General features: G+C 43.5%; 1 protein-coding gene and 1 long non-coding RNA gene across 2 annotated transcripts in view; one reads left to right on the forward strand and one right to left on the reverse strand.

The window, feature by feature from the left end:
* The window catches only part of LOC119171738 (uncharacterized), a 93460-nt gene extending 88698 nt beyond the window's left edge, over positions 1-4762 (reverse strand). The window contains exon 1 of the mRNA XM_037422561.2: positions 4505-4762. The gene's annotated coding sequence lies outside the window, so the exon portion shown is untranslated. The remainder of the gene's footprint in view (positions 1-4504) is intronic.
* Positions 4763-10143: 5381 nt separating this feature from the next.
* LOC142814194 (uncharacterized) lies at positions 10144-18228 on the forward strand. Its single transcript, XR_012894842.1, has 2 exons — positions 10144-10712; positions 12735-18228. It is a non-coding gene; the product is annotated as an uncharacterized LOC142814194 (long non-coding RNA).
* Positions 18229-18548: the final 320 nt, after the last annotated feature.

An 18548-nucleotide genomic window follows, 5' to 3' on the forward strand; every position in this document is an offset into this window, starting at 1 on the left:
CTTCAGCATCCTCACCATCAGTTCCCTTGCCCTAAAGTTACTAGGCTAGATCTTGACTGATAACGTTGCCCCTACCCAGCCATTTTCTTTCTCGCATCCCTTTCTTTCGTAACACGTGCGATCTGCGAAAGCTCAAGTGGAGCATCTCGAGTCAACGCTATGCGAAGCGCTCCGTGAGTTGACTCACGCGCGGGCAAGACAACACGGGGTCGACGTTCTGAAGAGAGTGTGTGCCGTATACGACATGTGCGCCTACAGGTGGAGGGACCATAGCGTTCATACAGTTTGCTGTGTCAAGTGTCGCTTTTCAGACGGCGCCGCATCAAGATTCTCAACACGTCGAAAGAAGTCGTCACGGATCCCATCCTGTGAGATTGGTGGCAGGTACGCACGTGATGCAACCGTGTCCTTGGGAGTGCACAAGGTGCGACCTGCGCCCACTGGTCAGATGCGGCCGTGCCTTTTCCGAGCAGTGTACGTGCTATTTCAATCGTATCCTCTCACCGCTGCTGCTATCTACGTGCTCCACAGTCTAACCGTGGGCACGCCTCTTTAGTGGCACGCCGAGAGGATGTCAGATATCAGTCATTCCACTCAGGTCGCAGCGATGGCGGGATCACATACGAGTAGGGGCACATCCCGCTCAAATGAAGACATCATATATCATTATCGGCAGTCATCTTTCGTGTGGTGCTTCGCATTCCATATTTACATTTCATGTCGATTAAAGAGATCACGAAGATTAAAGACGACATGCGAGAGCACTCAGGTGAGCTGGTATGTGTATATTTCCTGACCAGTACATACGAATCTGTTTCGCGGCTGAAATGTGCGCTGAGCTGCACTGGCAGCCGTGAAGGTGAGATTATACGCGTGTTTATTTAATAAAAATAAATGCTGAAGTTTAACGTTCCACAACTACGCCATGAGTACGAGAGGCGCCGTAGTGAAGGGCTCCTCAACTTTAGACCATGTGGTATTCTTTAACCCAAGGAGATTTAAGTAGACGGGCCTCAAACATTTTCACAGATTCTATTGAAAATTCGGTCACCACAGCCGGTATTCCATGCCACGATCTTCGTGTCAGAAGTAATGCAGTATAACCGCTATACCGCCGCGACGGGTGCGCGTTTATTTGTTTAAAGCTACTTCCTTACCATCGTAACAACAACAAAAATTATTTAAAGGTACAAGAAAACATACTACCACCTAGTGAAGCACTTTCAAACAGGTGATGCAATTTTAGACGATGTCTTGTTCTTGCAAATAAATAATAAATAAAGAGAAAGAGAGATCAATGTCTTGCTTGCAAATACATATTATGAACATGCTTTCTCGAGGAACCCGACAATGTGAGCTACTCTTTTGCCTGATTTATGCCAAACACGTCTCGTGTGATTACATTGTTAAAGCACAGTCCGGGTTCAACAAGCCAGATTTCTCCGAGCCCGTTTTATACCAGAGGGGTCCTTTTTTCGAAGATGTCAAGGCGTGGCCTTTTCCGCTCTACGTAATTGCCGAAAATACAGCAGGCAGCAAATCGTTGAAAGCGAGATTATTGAGCAAATGATGCATTTTTCGTTATCTCTCTTGCATAATAACTTATGTTTAAAACTTGGCTGCCTTTTCGTTTCTCTTGTATTACTTAAAGCGATGGCGCTAAGGTCGTTGACTTCCTGTACGTTTCGGTGTTACGGAGCTCACAAAGGTGAAGGAAGGAAAGGTAGAGGGAAAGTAAAATAAAAACAAGGTCGTCGTTTTTTTTTTTCACGTTTAATTCAGGAGCGAACGCTGAACTATGATTTGAGCGCGAATACAGAACCAGCAGCGCATCGGTGCGAAAGAAGACTTTCCTTGTTATAGCATGTACCGTTAGCTGCACTCTATACACAGCTCGAATAAACGGCCGAGGAGACGTGATCGCACTGGTAAAGGGGCTGACCGCGTAAAGGTGCGTCGACTGCGTAATATTCATTACGCGTAGTCAGTCGCACAACCTGCGTGTCGTAAGCGAGAGAGATCATTTCATTGATAAGCGTTCGCTTGTTAGTCGAATAAGTAACCAAAGCGAAATGCTAAAGACTGAGTAGATGTTAGGATACATTTTGAAAAACAATGGAGTCTGGTGGGGCCCATTCTATATGTATGTGCTGAGAGCTGTTGCGAAGTAAATAACAAAACGACATGAATAAGAGACAGTGTTGTAATGCGAAGTACGCCGTAGTGAGCGCACAGAATCTCGAGCAGACTGAAGTGATCAACGTCGATTGAAGCATCAGCATAGACACAAGCGTAAACAGGAAGAAGTTGTCTCTGTCACCCATAAATATGTATCCTTGCGAACCCTTGTAAAGTTTGAAGTATGTAAATGCTGCCGAGAAAATTGCGTGCTGCCATAATTAAGACAAGTTCTCTTGTTGCCTGCTGCTGTTTTCGTCAGTGGGTGATCAAAGGAAGACGCTCTTGATTGCCCATTGTCCCTATAGCAAATGACACTTCTGCATACGTGTTTCTGTGCCTTCTGTGCCAAGAAATCTGGCTGAAGCAGATAGCCGAGTGGTTTCAGCCGAATTTACATAATTGAAAATATGTTTGAATGAATCTAATTTACTTTTTGGTGTATATAGACGGTTCACACATACATAAAAGAAGCAATAGCTACAATCGATACGTCGATCGAAGGCTTTTGTTCCTGCTACAAATCGATACGACAACCACGCGCAGCGCCGAAATCGTGTGCACAAGCCGATATTAGATGCTGTTTGGCAACACAAAACGTTGTTTACATTCGACAAGCGTTGAGGTATACAAAAGGTGCGTTTTGTTTTGGCAAATTTGGTCGATTCGACAACAAAGTGAGAGAGCATGATTTGGCCGATTAGGTTCCAGTGAAGTTCCGCTACATTATTTACTATCTCGCCATGTACATTCACCCATTAATTGAACAGAGTTACCATCGACGTGCACGAATGTCCTACTCAAATGTCTCAGCTTGAACAGTTTCGAATGTCGAAGCCTTAACCACGCGTCATTGAGGCGGATTGGACAAACTGAACAATATTTCCGGAATTGGTGCACACTAATTCAATAGTATGAATGTTCGAACTTAAAGTACACACCTTTCGAAGTGCTGGAAACATACAATTATTACGCTGCGTGAATTCCAAGACAGGAGCTTGCTTGGCGACATTACTATTTGCTCTGGCATAATTGGCTCGATACCCCGATTCTATGCACCTGAAGTGACCGCCTGCGACGACGGAAACATCAGTGCGCTTCATTTCATGCTATGCATTCACTATACGGGAGCGGGAAACCACTTTTAGGGAGTTTTAGCCCCCCCCCCCACACACACACCAATTTCCTCCGTTGTTGCGCGTGCATACACACACACTCGTTCACGTGCGCACTGCATACGTGTGCGGTATGTGCAGTGCGCACAGATGGAAACACGACATATGATTTGTAGATGGAGGCGAAAATGCTGCAGGCCCGTGTGCTTTGATTTGGGTGCACGTTAAAAAACCGCACGTGTGCAAAATTTCCGGAGCCCTCCACTACGGCGTCTCTCATAATCATATGGTGGTTTTGGGACGTTAAACCTCACAGATAATTCAACATATCATTTGTGTTACAACGACTAATATATAAGTGATTGCTTGTGATAACCACGTCCTTTCACAGAAAATCTGGCCGCTAAAGGTAATGCTAGTTCTAATATAAGTGTAACGTCTGTATAACACTATCAGCGTTAGAAACCACAGTACGAGCGTTATTTTGCCCTAAAATTTGTTGTTTTAATCCGTGAGTGCTGTACAGTGCGTACTATATCAGATTTCACACTGCGTTCCCGACGAGCTTTTTTAAGAAGCAGTCTATTTTAATAGAGATTTTCCGACGTTCATTGAAGGAACGACATCCTTACTTCGGTCCGATTTTTGCTGCACCTAATCCAATCTAGAGTCTTTCCGAAGGAGTCCGTCCACAACATGGCCGTAAAACTGTGAAGGTCTGTCCAGGAGCTCCACGGCCATGCTCGATTGAAACAGTAATTGTGAGTAGGCAAGGTCAGCGGAGGCCCTGCCGAAACGTAGTACACCTTCGGCAATCAAACAGTGCTTGCATGAGTGGGCAGCGCGCAGTGTGGCACTGCTTAGGTGCCGCGCAACGGCAGCTGCCAGCCACGCAATAAGTCTTAAGCAGGCGAGATGGCGCAAATGAGGACGCACGCACGTGATAGCGAAAGGGTTCACAAACGCTGCTACGGCACGATTCCACAAGACACAGCCTCTATAGATCAACAATCAGCAGTGGTCGCATGTTTCTTGGTCATGCCAGAAAAGGAAGGGAACAGCAGTTATGGTATTCGATAGTACATGATGCAAAATCACACAGGGCAGATGAACCGATGGGTGTCAATATTCAAGACCAAATAAAGAAATCACGGAATCCCCACAGCGCTGTTATTAATCAAAAGAAAACAAAACATTCGCAGCATTCTCACCTCAGATAAAACCTCGCCGAAGTTCTCAACCGTTCCTTACTGCAGCAGAAACTCACGACACGTTGCGGAAGCCAAGTTCAGGATGGGTCCACGTCCGGTTGTACTTCGAGACCACAAGACATCCGAGAGGACACCATCACGGTATTAATCACGGCGAACTGATGGTGCAACGGAACTTCAAGTGTAAAAGGAAGCCGAGGTAGTCACATGACGCTTTTTTTCAAACGGCTCGCTTGTCGTATGTGCGTGCCTGCGTGCGTGTATCAGACACAGCTGTGGTCGGGCCGAGAGGCGTAGCAGCAGCAGCAGCAGAGGGAGCGATCGCGGCCTCGGGGACGTGTGCGCTCTCGAGGTACGTGCATGTACGCGTACATGCTGTGTGTGTGTGTGTGTGCACCAACAGGCGGCACACGCGGCAGCGACGATCACAACGGCACGGGCTGTGCAGTGACGGCGACGTCGGGGAACGTGCGCATCCTGGCTGCCAGTTCGAGCGTGGCCGGGCGCATTCGAACAAAACGCTGCGCACCGGTTCCTGTTGCATTCCAGCCGTGCCGAGGACGGCACCACCATCGGCGATGCTGCGGCGCTTCGCCGTATAGGAGCACAGCACTCGAGTGCTTCATTTAATGCAGCCGCCTCTGGAAGCTCAAAACTTCGCTAACCTCGGTTCAACCACGTGTTCAACCTTTCAACGGCCTTGTTCCGTTCGCTAGTGTATGTACGATTCGTACAAGAAAGTTACGGCTAGACATTTGCCTTTCAAGGCGCACGCCTTAGTTTCGCCCATGCGCACAAGGCAGCGAAGGCCTTCTGTATGAATAAGAAACCATACACACTTTGCCACGCAGCACTGGGCGTGCCGTTCCGCCGATGAAGACGTCTCGGTAGCACTGCACGGAAATAACGAGCTGTGCGCCTATACCGCGGCGTGCATGGGCTCTGTTGTCTTCTGGCTGCATGGCACGCCCATCGACCATCAAGCAACATCGGGGAAAAGCGGCCCTCTCTCGAACTGCCGCTTATACGCGCGAGGCCGCAAGGAGGTCTGGGTTAAGCATCGTTGTTTAGGCGAACGTTACGTCCGCAGTACATGGCATTTTCCACGACTTATCAATTGCGAAGCATTTCTTGGCGAACTTCGGCGACTTTTAGCGCATCTATCTATCTATCTATCTATCTATCTATCTATCTATCTATCTATCTATCTATCTATCTATCTATCTATCTATCTATCTATCTATCTATCTATCTATCTATCCGCCTACGACATTTAGCTCTCCTGGCCGTTTGGATAACTGTATCGATACCAAACTTGCTATGATATAACTTGACTCTTTGACAAACATAACTTACTAGTCATAACATGAAAATCATGATATGTATGTCATAAATGTCATGATTTACATGTCACGGTCTTGCTGCTCTTGCGGTGGTTTCATTGACATATGTTGCAAAACTGGTATGGTATGACATGACTGCATGGCGAACACAAGTGACAGACCTTACCATCAAATTCATGACATGCGTGTCATGTAACAACATGACTACATGCCACAACCATGATGTGCTCGTGGCTATTTCGCTAGCTTTGCAAATACCGAATTTGGCATTACTAGATGTGAATTGATGACGGGTGTATGTGACTGGTGCAAACATCATAATCATGAGATGCGTGTCGTGTAACTAACATGATCATGCCATGCTCATGATGCGCTCGCGGCCGTTTCGTTAGCTTCAGATGCACGAAATTCGGTATTACGTGACGCGAACGGAAGACATAAGTAAGTGACACGTGCAAACATGATTATCATGACATGCGTGTCATGTACGTAACAACATGAATACGTCCCACACTCATGATGCGCTCGCTGCCGTTTTGCTACCTCCACATATGCCAAAATTTGGTATTACGTCACGTGAATGGATGACGAAGGTATGTGACTGGTGCAAACATGATAGTCATGAGATTCGTGTCCTGTAAGAACATTAATGCACGCCACACTCAAGGCGCCTTTACACTTCGAGGTGAGCCGGTGCGCGTGCGCGCCGGCGTTTGTTTTATCGCGTCACGCCGGTGATGCCACGCCAGGCACCGATATCCCCCTAGTAGAGATCAGTGGATGTGCCCACTGACCTTCATTGTGGACCTGCATGCCATATACTCGCAGGCGCGCGCCAAGCTGCGTTGCTTTGACGCATGCGCGTTTGAGCGCACACGGCGCCCCTCCGTCACGAAGAGAGGCAGACGCGGTGCTAAGTAACGTCGTCGGCGCGAAGTGCAGCTTGCCGCATTTCGCGCCGTTTGCCACCGGGCTGCGCCGACGGACGCTGGTGGCTGGTCGCGCCGGTGTCACACTATAGAGTGCTCGCGTTTTGCTAGCGTGGCGTCGCTGCGCCCAGCCTGCGCGTGCGTCAACGTTGCGTCGGAGTAAACTGGGCCCTTCATGACGCGCTCGCCACCGTTGCGCTAGCTCCACATGTACCAAATTTGGTATCACGGGAAGTGAATAGACGACGAAGTTAAACGACACGTCCAAACCTGATAATCATAATATGCGTTTCATGTAAGACATGACTACATGCTACGCTCATAGCATTCTCGCGGACGTTTCACTAGTTCCACATATACCAAATTTGGTATTACGTGACGTGAATGGACGATGAATCTAGTTGACACGTCCGAATATGATAATCTTGATATGGATTTCATGTAAGACATGACTACATGCAACGCTCATAGCACGCTCGCAGTCGTTTCGCTAGCTTCATATATACCAAAGTTGGTATCAGGTGACGTTAATAGATGACGAAGGCAAATGAAACGTCCAAATATGATAATCATGACATATAAGTCATGTACCGCATAATTTACCTCCTCCTCTTAGCGTTGTGCTGATTTTAAAGTGACCTATCACCCTTACTCATTCATGCTGCGCATATTATCGATTGTCACTGTACATAGGATCTGCCATTTTTTTTTGTGCTCGTATGCCAGTGGGCTAAAAAGATTACCAAGCGTACAAGGCATCGGTTGGTGCCTGAGAGCAATTCGCGAAAGGGCGATGATACAAACGTAAGGTTTTTACAGAACTGTCACTGCTACAGTAACTTGCAGGTGATCAGTCAAGTCTGGTCTGTTGGTGCAGAACTTCATTTTGCTTAGGCAGCAAATCCAGGGCATTTGCATCAAGTATAGGATAATTTAATAGCACAAGTTGCTACACTGCAAATCATTTCACACCCTTAAGGGTGGATTTTTCAATAAATCACCCATCTTACACCTATTATTTCTGTCAAATTTATCCGCACGGGTGTAATTTCTGCAATTCCACCTTTTGTACACCCATTTGTCATTTTTAGGTGTACTATAGGTGTATGTTCGCAAATTACACCCAAGCGTGTTTTCTTGAATGTTACACCTATCATATATGCATATAGTTTAGAGCATCAATACATATCACATCTCAACAGATGCAATCAAACCGCACGCCAAAGTTCTGGTGAAAATATCGATGTTTTGGCCTTTGTTTTCAATTCCCGTATCATTCGCCAAAATACATCGTGCTATGTATTATATCTATAATACCACCGCTTATTTACATTATTCAGAACATTTCTGACATGTTCAACGACTTACTTCATGGGTTATGTTTTTGGGATTCTTACTAAAAATATTTTGCTGCTGCTAATGTACATTCTTCCCTACTTCTCACAGAGACATCGATAAAAGAGATTAGGTTGCGCTTAAACATAACATGAAACGATTACACATGGTTTTCGACAGGCTATCGTGCGCGCTGTCTCATTTGAAATCACACTAAGTTTTTCGTACTAGAGCTCCTGGTTTATTAAAAACGATACTCTTTCTTGGAGACCTTCGACGCAAAAATTTTGGTCTGTCTGTCTGTCCGCCTGCACATTTATCTGTTTGTCCACTCTATACGGCATCTGGTACTTGAAAATCAGCCGGCCCCATCCGCAGCGCCAACCAATGTTGCTCAAGATTGAGCGTTCATGCTTGTGCAATCGTCAATTAAAAAGCTATTATTGCGCATGTCTGCGACACCATTACAACACGTATATATTCTGCATGTGCATATTTTACTAGAAAAAGCATACATAACTAATTTTAAGGACCGTAGCGCTTATCACGCTGCGCTGACTATGCAATTATTGCACGGAACGGGGAGTGTTTCCAACGCTTTTTTAAGACGATACGGTGGTGGCACCTACCGTCGCCTTGCGTTCTAAACCTTATCACCTCTGAGATGGGCGCGCACACCCGTCTCAGAGCCATGCGGTTTTTTTTTTTCAGAAAACTGCCAGATGACGCTCATGTCTCATTTGTGACGTGACTTGATGCGCTCGTTCGCCTCCGCTGCACGCTCGAGGCACTCAAACGCAGTGCTTCCAGAATACCACTCACCGATTTTCTTGCACAGAACACCAAATAAATGTCCTGTTCACTCTCTCCACACGCAAGACTATCGTCTTTCGACGACATTTGCAGAAACATGCAGGTACGGGGCCAATTTTTTAATGGGGGTCCACATATTTTCTCACACTGAAGTATTTCGCATCAATACACAAGTCCCTGATTTATTCAGTGAGTTATATTTAGATCCATGAACATGGTTGAGTTCGAATTGAATGTTTGCAGCATTCGCATTGCCGTGGAACTAGGCATGTTTACAAATAGCAGGTTAAGCTTACTCTAATGCAGCTGCTGTGCACGCATGCCGCGCCGCAGGACAAGCTTAGCGCACATCGGCTAAGCACGGGTGAACTCGTACAATGGTATGCACCACTCAGTGGGCACATACTGTTCTTTTTTATATCCTTGATATCAACGCTTACGCGTCACTTAATATACACGTGAACGATCATAGACAACACTAGCGCGATGTACCCGTGCCACAAGAATGGAGAATAGTTGACTAGTTGCAGCATTGTAATTTATAGCTGTTACTGTGGCGTTACAATGCACTGATAATCGCCCATTGCTATGCGCACACACAATTTAAGACTTGAAATAAAAGCAAGCGTCATTCATACTTTGTCGGTAAAAAAAGCCTAGTCGCCAGGTTCTTGCTGAATGGCAGAGTGTTATTTAAAAGAAGCTAATAGCACAGCGGGGGTGTTGCTAGGATTTATGCATGCAGGGGGATAGAAAGAGAAAAAAAAAGGGGGCCTGACCCATTTGCATGTACATTTTTACCTGTGGTTGCATACTTAAGAAACCAAATCGGGAGCTTTCATTCTTTTGTGCGAAATGGGCCAAATCCTGACCCGAAAGTAGCACCAATGACACTCAATAGGCTCATACATACTCAACGAAGTGAAAAAACAGCGCGTAACACAGGACAGAGAAGAGACGGACGAGGCGCTCTGTCCTGTGTTACGCGCTGTTTTTTCACTTCGTTGACCATGTACCAACCGGCCCAAATAAGCACTTTAGTACAGCTCATACATACGTTCACCTTTCCTCTAAAGCAGTAAAATTAAAACATTCTTCATACTTATCACTGTTCTAGAAAACGTTGATAGCATGTATATGCCAAGGCAGCTTTTTTCGGTTCTTTGACTCCAAAATGTCGAAACAACGCCACAATCACGCCTACCTCGGGAAAAGAAAAATGAGCATTACGAAGGCTACGCACTTGCCACCTGCACATGTCAGTGGCAAAAAAAAAAAAACGACTTCGAAGCTCTGCAAGCAAATAAATATGTTGTCAAGCATAAAATTTACACTATATCTTGGAGGCTTGACATAGCTTGGAAATTATATCATAAAACGGTGCTGCTATGAATTTCGGTTTCGGTTTTGAGGTCTCGGGGCAACTGCGCATCGCCATCGTCAACAGGCAGACTTTGAATTGGGTGGTAACATGTCGTATGCGTGTTTGCTGCAGGCTGAAGATGGTTTATTATTTCACTATTCACTTGCTTTGTCCAGGATGTGTACTTATACGGCTTGCACGGTTCAACTCGTGCTTACAGTAGGTACAGTACGAGTCACTGCAATCTGTGGCGCGTCGGCAAGTACAAAACAACTTCGGTGCGGCGGAGTGTGTCTCCTCTGTCAACGGCTTTCGTTGAAGCTTGTGCACGCCGCAAGCAGAGTGTTTCCGATCAAGCAATCAACGGAGTGTACGCTGGGAGCTACATGGAGAACGCTTTTGGACTTCGTGCTATTGCTGAAAAGGTAAGCTTTCGTGCATGCGAACAACGAAGTGCAAAAGTGCGTGCCTGCCTGCCTGCCAACTCCCGATTTGCCCGCGATACTCGTCATTGCAGGAAGCGACCGTCTCTTGGCGCCGGTGACCTTCGCTCGCTGTGTGCTTATCAGCTGCGATGTCTCAACAGTCGCAGCGTTCGTGAACCTCGCTCTCGCTGTCGGGCATGGTTAAAGAAAACGGGGGGATGTGCCGCGCGCAGATAGACTTTACGGCATGCGGCAGCGGGTGAGAAAAAAAAAAGGGTGGGGGGTGGGTGAGCGAGCCGAGGTGGGCGAAAGAAATGGCATAATAATAATAATAATAATAATAAAACGAAGCAGATCAACGGTAAAGGAGGCGCCAGTTGTCAGTTAGCGGGACTACAGTGGACAAATAGGGCGCGTTTATTACGCGGGAGAAAAAAAGCCAGATTTCAGTGACTGAAGACAGGGGTGCGTTTTTAATGCGAGTAAATACGCTATTTAAAGCAAGAATCTGAAAATACTTAAAATTTGTATCAGTACCCCTTTGATGCTTGCGCTTTGCAGTGGCGTGACATGTGTTTTGTTACAAAGCGTGCAGCTAACCAAAAAATTTTGATGTACCTTGTTTGGTCAGCGATTTGCGCTTTTTATGCCTTGTTAGGTTTGTTTATATTTATACTAGTATATCGTAGATAATCAGGATATAGAAATATTGATGTGTTTTATTAAGGGATTGAACAGCCACACTCAATTGCACACATCTTTTTGCATTTTTGCACCATTGTAGTGCGGCACATAGAATATTGTAGAATAGAATATTTCTGTATATTTTGGTGTAGGGTTTTGGTGCTGTTGTTACATATGAAAGCTTAGCCAAAGTGTACCAACAAACACCCACAAAAAACTTTCAGTTAAGCTGATACAGCACAGATGATAATGGTGTAGGCATAGTTAGCCACTAAAGAACACGCTCGCGAAAAACGAAATGAGGATGGCGACACAGGTGGCTGTAAATGCAAGCAGGCAGACCTTACAGTTCTTGTCTGTTTCATGCATTTTGTCTGTGCAGGTTTCATCCTTATGAATGCAAACACACTGATCCAACTAATAAGCCCACCATGCATATATTCCTGTTAGCTACTTCTCCAATAAGTTGTGCATTTTTTTAATTATACATATTTATAGTCCAGCAGTTCAGAACTTATTGAGCATATATTTAACTTACTTGTGATACATTATCTATTGCATGGCTGTTTTTATGAATTAAAAGAAAAATCAACTGCGAATTAGCTGCTTACGCATGCACTCGAAGAATAAGATTAGCACGTCTTATTGATTTTTTAAAAAGTCAGTTTTACTCAAGGGCTAAAGTAATCATTTTGTTGACCAATAAGCAACCTGTGAAAGACATATTATAAAATTATCCAGTACACCAAATTTATGTAACTGGAGAAGAAATATAGAGGTGAGCTTTTACAAATACACAGTGCTGTGTTTCCAGCAGCAGTTGTCATTTAACAAGTGCTGTTGATCCTTTCAGATTGGGGCTTGCTCTATGTTTTACACTAGTTTCACACAGTAGATTGTACATCTGTGATAAGTTCATATCTACAAAACTATCCTTCAAAGTAAATGATAAATATTGCTACTTTTCTGTCTTAATGGGTTTATATAATTTTTTGTATCACCAATGTACTGGCCTATTGGTTAGGGTATTCTAGCTAAGCAAGAAAACTTGGTAAAAAGGCTGAAATGTGAGCATCCCAGTATATTTCAAACTTCTTGGTAGGTGCATGATTCAAGAGAGAAGCACTTTTTCACCACCACCATGGTGTAGACTCAAACATGGCACTTGCATTCGTACACTAATATGCACAGATGCTTGTAAATGTAAAAGTGAATAGTGGTAAAGCTGAAGGTGGGGAAGCTGGAGCTTCTTATTATATGACACATCATAATGAGGTTCTGATTGTTCCCAGTATTTTTTAAATGCTTAGTTGAATGTTGCGCATCTCTTACATGCAGAATGTTGAAAGGAAAGCACACTACGTCTTCTATGATGGACTGGGTGCTGACGATGCAGTGCACTCTTCATCACAACATGAAAGCAGCTTTTCCGGGCTCACGACCTCACTCAAAGGGTTGCAGCAATGGTGGACGCTGCTCACAGGGTGCACCAAATATCTTGTACATTTCAGGAACATTTCTCTGATGGGAAGGCTTCATCTCAAGCTATGTGTTCTATATACCTATTTATTTTTCCCATATGAGTATCAGTTTGCCATCAGATTACCAGCAGTGCATGTAGAAAACTGTGTACAATGCATAATGTTAGAGTTGTATGATAAAATGGAGACGGCCTAGATGTCCCCAGCTTAAAATGTTGATTCACTAATGGGTCATTCCACGCCAAACATCCCAGCTATTTTAGCGACCATCTCAATTGTATTCGAAAAAATTGTAATGATTTACTGCATCAGAAACAGTGAAACAGTAAAGTATTTCTGAAAGAAAAATTTTTTGGTCACGTAGTTGCCTTATGAACTTACCGGAATGTCGTTTTAATCTTGTTTATGCAAAATTTTGTTTTAAAAGTACTGCTCCTTGCTTCTATACCAAAATTTGTCTAAATGTTGAATGTGTTCTAGCGATTTTCTACAAGATATTATTTACTTGTGGACATTAGCCAAACAGGGCCATGCATGAATGATCGGTTGAGGGAGCACGCTAACTCTCTAGAAGGTTTCCTTCCCAGCCACTTGGCAGACCATTGTAATACGTCTTGTTGTCAGCCAATTCTTGACAAGTGTTTGATCACGGAGGGTATAAAAATCGGCGCGAGCACGAGATTAGTGAGGCCTTCTATATTCAACAACTTCGTGCTCCCTGTGTTAGCGTACCCTCAATTTTTCTTAACTGCTGTAAAGTTAGTTATCTGGGGTTCACTTATATGACCGGTTGTTGATAAGGTAGGCCGTATGGTGCATGTGTGTGCAATCCTGCTTATGGTGCCTGGTTATGTGCAGATTATGTTTTCTATATATTGCAGTTGGTTTGCAATAAACTTTGGTTATATGTTCAGGGCTCTGTTCTCGTGTCTTCTTTCTCTTCTTGTTGTTTGCACTGTTAAACACTTTCTTCATCTACAACGCCTTCAAGAACTTAGCCAAAATGTGTTATATTTGCATTTTTTCTATTGTAGTACTGCACTTTCTATGAATGTCTGAGTAATGAATAGTAACTACACAAAAGGTATATTTTGAGGAAATGATATTATGAGACCTCTTAAGCTGCTAAACATTACGACAAAAAATTACGAATTTCGCAGAATCGTCATTTTCGTCTGTATTGAGACGCGATTTCCACTGTCGAGTGGCCAAAATAAATATGACCTTCAAACCTAAATCGAAAGGAAAAAAAAGGTATTTTTATATGCCAATTGTTTTCATTACATATTTTTGTTTTAAGGAAGAAAATAAGTTTTTGAACTTTCCCATTTATGAAAATAGAGAATTTCAAGGCGGCAGCTGTCGTATGACCAAATGGGAAGATAGGCGCCAATGAGAATGCTAAAAAATATTTTCTTCCTTAAAAGAAAAAAATGTAATGTTGGTATATGAAAAGAATTGTTTATTTGCTTTCAATTTATGTTTAAAGGTAATTTTTAGTTGAGCCACCACATGGCATAATCGCATCTCAATATGGACAAAACGATTTTGTAAAATTTATGATTTTTTTTCATAAAGTTTACTAGCTTGAGAGGTCTCAAATATTTTTTTTCTCAAAATATACCTTGTGTGGAGTAAGTATTCACTACTCAGATATTCATACAAACTGCAGTATTGCAATAAAAAAATTGCAAACATAACACATTTTGGAATAATTCTTGGAAGCAAATGTGCCAGTATAATTTCAATAATATTACTGAGCTTCAAACACCTTACACAAGAACCTTAACTCAACATGTAGGCCAAGTTTGCTATAGAACGTACTTTTAAAATAATTTTTTCACAAACACCCAAGCGACATTCCGGAAAGTTCCGAAGGCAACCACGTGACTAAACATTTTTTCTCTGCGAAATATCCTACCGTTTCACTGCTTTCAATACAGTTAATCAGCACAATATTTTCCTAATGCATTTGAGATGGTCGCCAAAATGGCTGGGCGTTTGGCATGAAATCACCCTAACAGCATGTCATGAGCACAGAAAAAAGTCCTATGCTTGTTAGGCCCTTTATTTACCAAGAAATATATTGAAAGTGCCTCCTCTGAGGCACTGTATAACGCTGCTTTTTTTCACAGTTCTAAGGCGGCTGCACGTGCTGTTGTTGTTTACATGTGCAGCAGTGCCGTTCATATCTAGTAGAACTCACTGTTGGGATAGTTGGTGCATGTTTGCAATAAACATTAGTCAATCTTGCGCCAAAATGATGACCACACAAAGAAAACACATAAACGGGATGGGCACTCATTTGCAATTGTTTATTTCTTGAGGAAACAGGCTGATATAAACCCACTTTTCTTCAATGCTGTGCAACCTACTTGGGCCGTCCCTTACCTAATCATGCTATAAGACACATGATCGCTAGATACCGTGCTTCCAGCTCATACAAGATGAGTGAAGTTTCGCTAACGCAATTGATACCCCATTTCTTTTGTGAAAGCCCTTCGAAATTGCTCTTGGTGTGAATCCACATGAAGTGACATGCGCTCTTGAACGGGCACCGTCGTTATTCTTTGCCATAAGGGCATGTTGTCTCGCTCGATCATTGACGCAGCGCCTCGTCGTCTGGCTAACATGTCTCTTACTGCACGATAGGGGTATTTTGTAAACCACTTCAGTGGCAGACTTCGTGAATGGCCACGCGTGCTTCTTTTTACAGCCTTTCAGCTGCTCAGGATGATTTCCAGCGATGCACCGGCGCAACTTTGCTAGTTTGTTAGGGGCACGAACTCCATCAGTACTTCATGCCGACTCGCCACCTTTTTAAGGTTGTGTGTATGAATATATGCCATATTATGAATATATGATACAAACAGCTGCTAGTGAGCACCCGTCCTGCCCATTTGTTTTCTTTGTGTGGTCGTTGTTTCCTCGCGAAATTGACTATTCAATTCAGGCATTCATGTCTATTTACAGCACATGTTTAATGTCTGTAGCACAATATTACATGCTATTTTCGTATTGTATTTTCATGCTCAAGAGAACAGCAGCCACGCCAATTGTGTCAATTGGATACAATTTCCTAATTTTGCACAAAACCATTATGAAATGCCCAACCAGCTTCAATTATTTCTCAGTATTGTTAATTTTATCAAGAAACATAAAATCCATTATTCAACGTAAGTTTGTGCATCACCATCCAATTGATTGATGTGTGCAGTTTAATATCCTAAAGCCACCATTTGATTATGAGACGCCTTAGGGGAGGGCTCCAGAAATTTCGGCCGCCTGGGGTTCTTGTGCACCCAAATCTAAGCAAATGGGCCTATAGCATTTTCGCCTGCATGAAAACTGCAGCTGAGTACCTTGGCGACTAAACCATCGAGGCGGGTTCATCATCATCTAATCTAATACAGATGCGCCAACCGCAATTATAACTTTAATTGACCATATTCTAACCTCACAGCAAAAGAAAAGAGTAGAACGGTTTAAAAGAAAGTTCTCCCCCCTTTTCTATGACGTCCATAACGCTTTTTAAGTCGCTTTTGCCAGAGTACGCTTTCACTGTGCGGAAAAGTGTTTTATGATTTGGAAGTGGCTACTAATACTCGCTGTCACAGGGCACAAAGTATTTTTTCCCTATATTACTCTGCCATCCAGATGCCATTCAATAACGAGTACTAGTATGAGTGCTGGCCGTCTTTCAGAGTGATTTATGAGGTTTTTGCACCCTTAAGCGACAAGGAAAATTGTATGCGACTTTTCTCTTTTCGCCACCCCCTTGAGCTCCTCCTTTACGAATATCTGGAATTTCTGGGTCGCCTGTCAAACAGTTTGACAAGCTCGGCAAATACTACTGTGAGTTTTACCCCCCGTATTTTAGAACGTCCCTTCACTAAATGCTTCGCCTTGACTTGACAAAATTGATTCCAGCGCAGTCTCTAGGCAGAGTAAGTCACCCAATATCAGTGATAATCTGCAGCGATTCTCGAGAAATGCAGCATCATTTTTAGACAAGCGGTGGCGCTGTGCTCTGCTTGTTCAAATAAGGACGAGATTCGAGTCGAGGAGCGTTCGTAAATAGGGAGGTTAGCATTGTTTGCACTGTGGGACAGTACAAGAGTGCTTTTATTGAAATAGCTGTGCTCTCCTTTATTTTGAATGAATTAGCGGATGTCAAATAAGTTCTACATATATTTTTCCTTTTGTGTGATTCAGTCTAATTTTTTTTACTACTGTATATTTGGAGTCCCACCGCGGTGGTCTAGGGGCTATGGTACTAGGCTGCTGACCCCCAGGTCGCGGGATTGAATCACGGCTGCGGTGGCTGCACTTCCGATGGAGGCAGAAACGCTGTAGGCCCGTGTGCTCAGATTTGGGTGCATGTTAAAGAACCCCAGGTGGTCGAAATTTCCGGAGCCCTTCACTACGACGTTTCTCATAACCATATGGTGGTTTTGGGACGCTAAACTGCACATATCAATCAATGCTGTAAATATTGAATATCAGGCTCAAAAATGCTGTATTTGTTTTTCCTGAAACCTGCTCTAAATTTAAATTTTCTCCCTGGAAAAGCAAGATATGATGCTCCAAAATATTGCTCCAGATGATAGCTTGGCTGCTCCACCTCTGCTAGCTGTAAGTGGTTACTCTTTCACCCTGCTTTTGTGTGTCCATTTTATGTTCTTTGATGTTGCATTGTTTCAGGGAGACATATGTGATGCGCTTGATATTTTACATCTTTAAATCAATTATTCTGCATGGTTAATATCTAGTGACACTGTTAAGCTATTGTAACTTTGCCTATTGTTTTCACTCCTGTATTATTGTTTCTCCAGTATTATGAATGTCTGAACACACAACGGTTATTGTGAAATGAAAATGCCGTTTTAAGACTGTTTTGTCATTACATTCATTGGAATATCACTAGCCTTGCATAATATGCATAAGGCATGCCACAACACATGCAAACTGTGGCGTATCAATGAGGCAATTATAGTGTGCATTGATACATTATTTCAGTATATTGGAGGAATAAGGCATGCTGCATTGCACTACTCTTCTTGCTGTTTGTATGCTTCACTGCACTGTGCTTTTGTGCTGCATTGAAGCGTGTTAAAATTAGTTCTTCTTTTTTAAGTGCAAATAAAGGCTCTTCGGTTGTACTTTGATATGCATGCATCGGTAGTTAGAGCTCCATGCCGTACCATTGATGTCTTATTTTCGGTCTTTTGTAGCAAATGGCATTCTGTTCTGCACAATTGAAAAAGGCTTTTGATTAAGGTACAATTTGTCTCTGAAGCCTGTATGTGCTCTGTGTCTAATAAAATAAAGCTTGATTTCATTTTGCACTATGGCATGACTTTGTGAACGTTCTGTTATGTGTGACAGCTCATTTTGAGTGATGCCTTCGCATTCAGCCAGGATTACATGTTACATGTGAGAGCCTTATATGCCGTGCTTCATATATGCACCATAAAAGCTGTGCTAGGGCCAGAATTACCACACTGTGGCAGGAGTCACTACAATAGGACATCTGCACATGAATAGTAAAGGGTAAGCTTTCACGTGCTTCCACAGGGGCCTACTGAAAAGGGGGCAACACTCGAATCATGGTATTTTTCGCATGGGTGTTGGGGCATTATTCAGCATGAACACCGCCACACCCTTTTTG

This window comes from Rhipicephalus microplus, chromosome 4 (assembly GCF_043290135.1).
Source record: "Rhipicephalus microplus isolate Deutch F79 chromosome 4, USDA_Rmic, whole genome shotgun sequence".
NCBI lineage: Eukaryota > Metazoa > Arthropoda > Arachnida > Ixodida > Ixodidae > Rhipicephalus > Rhipicephalus microplus.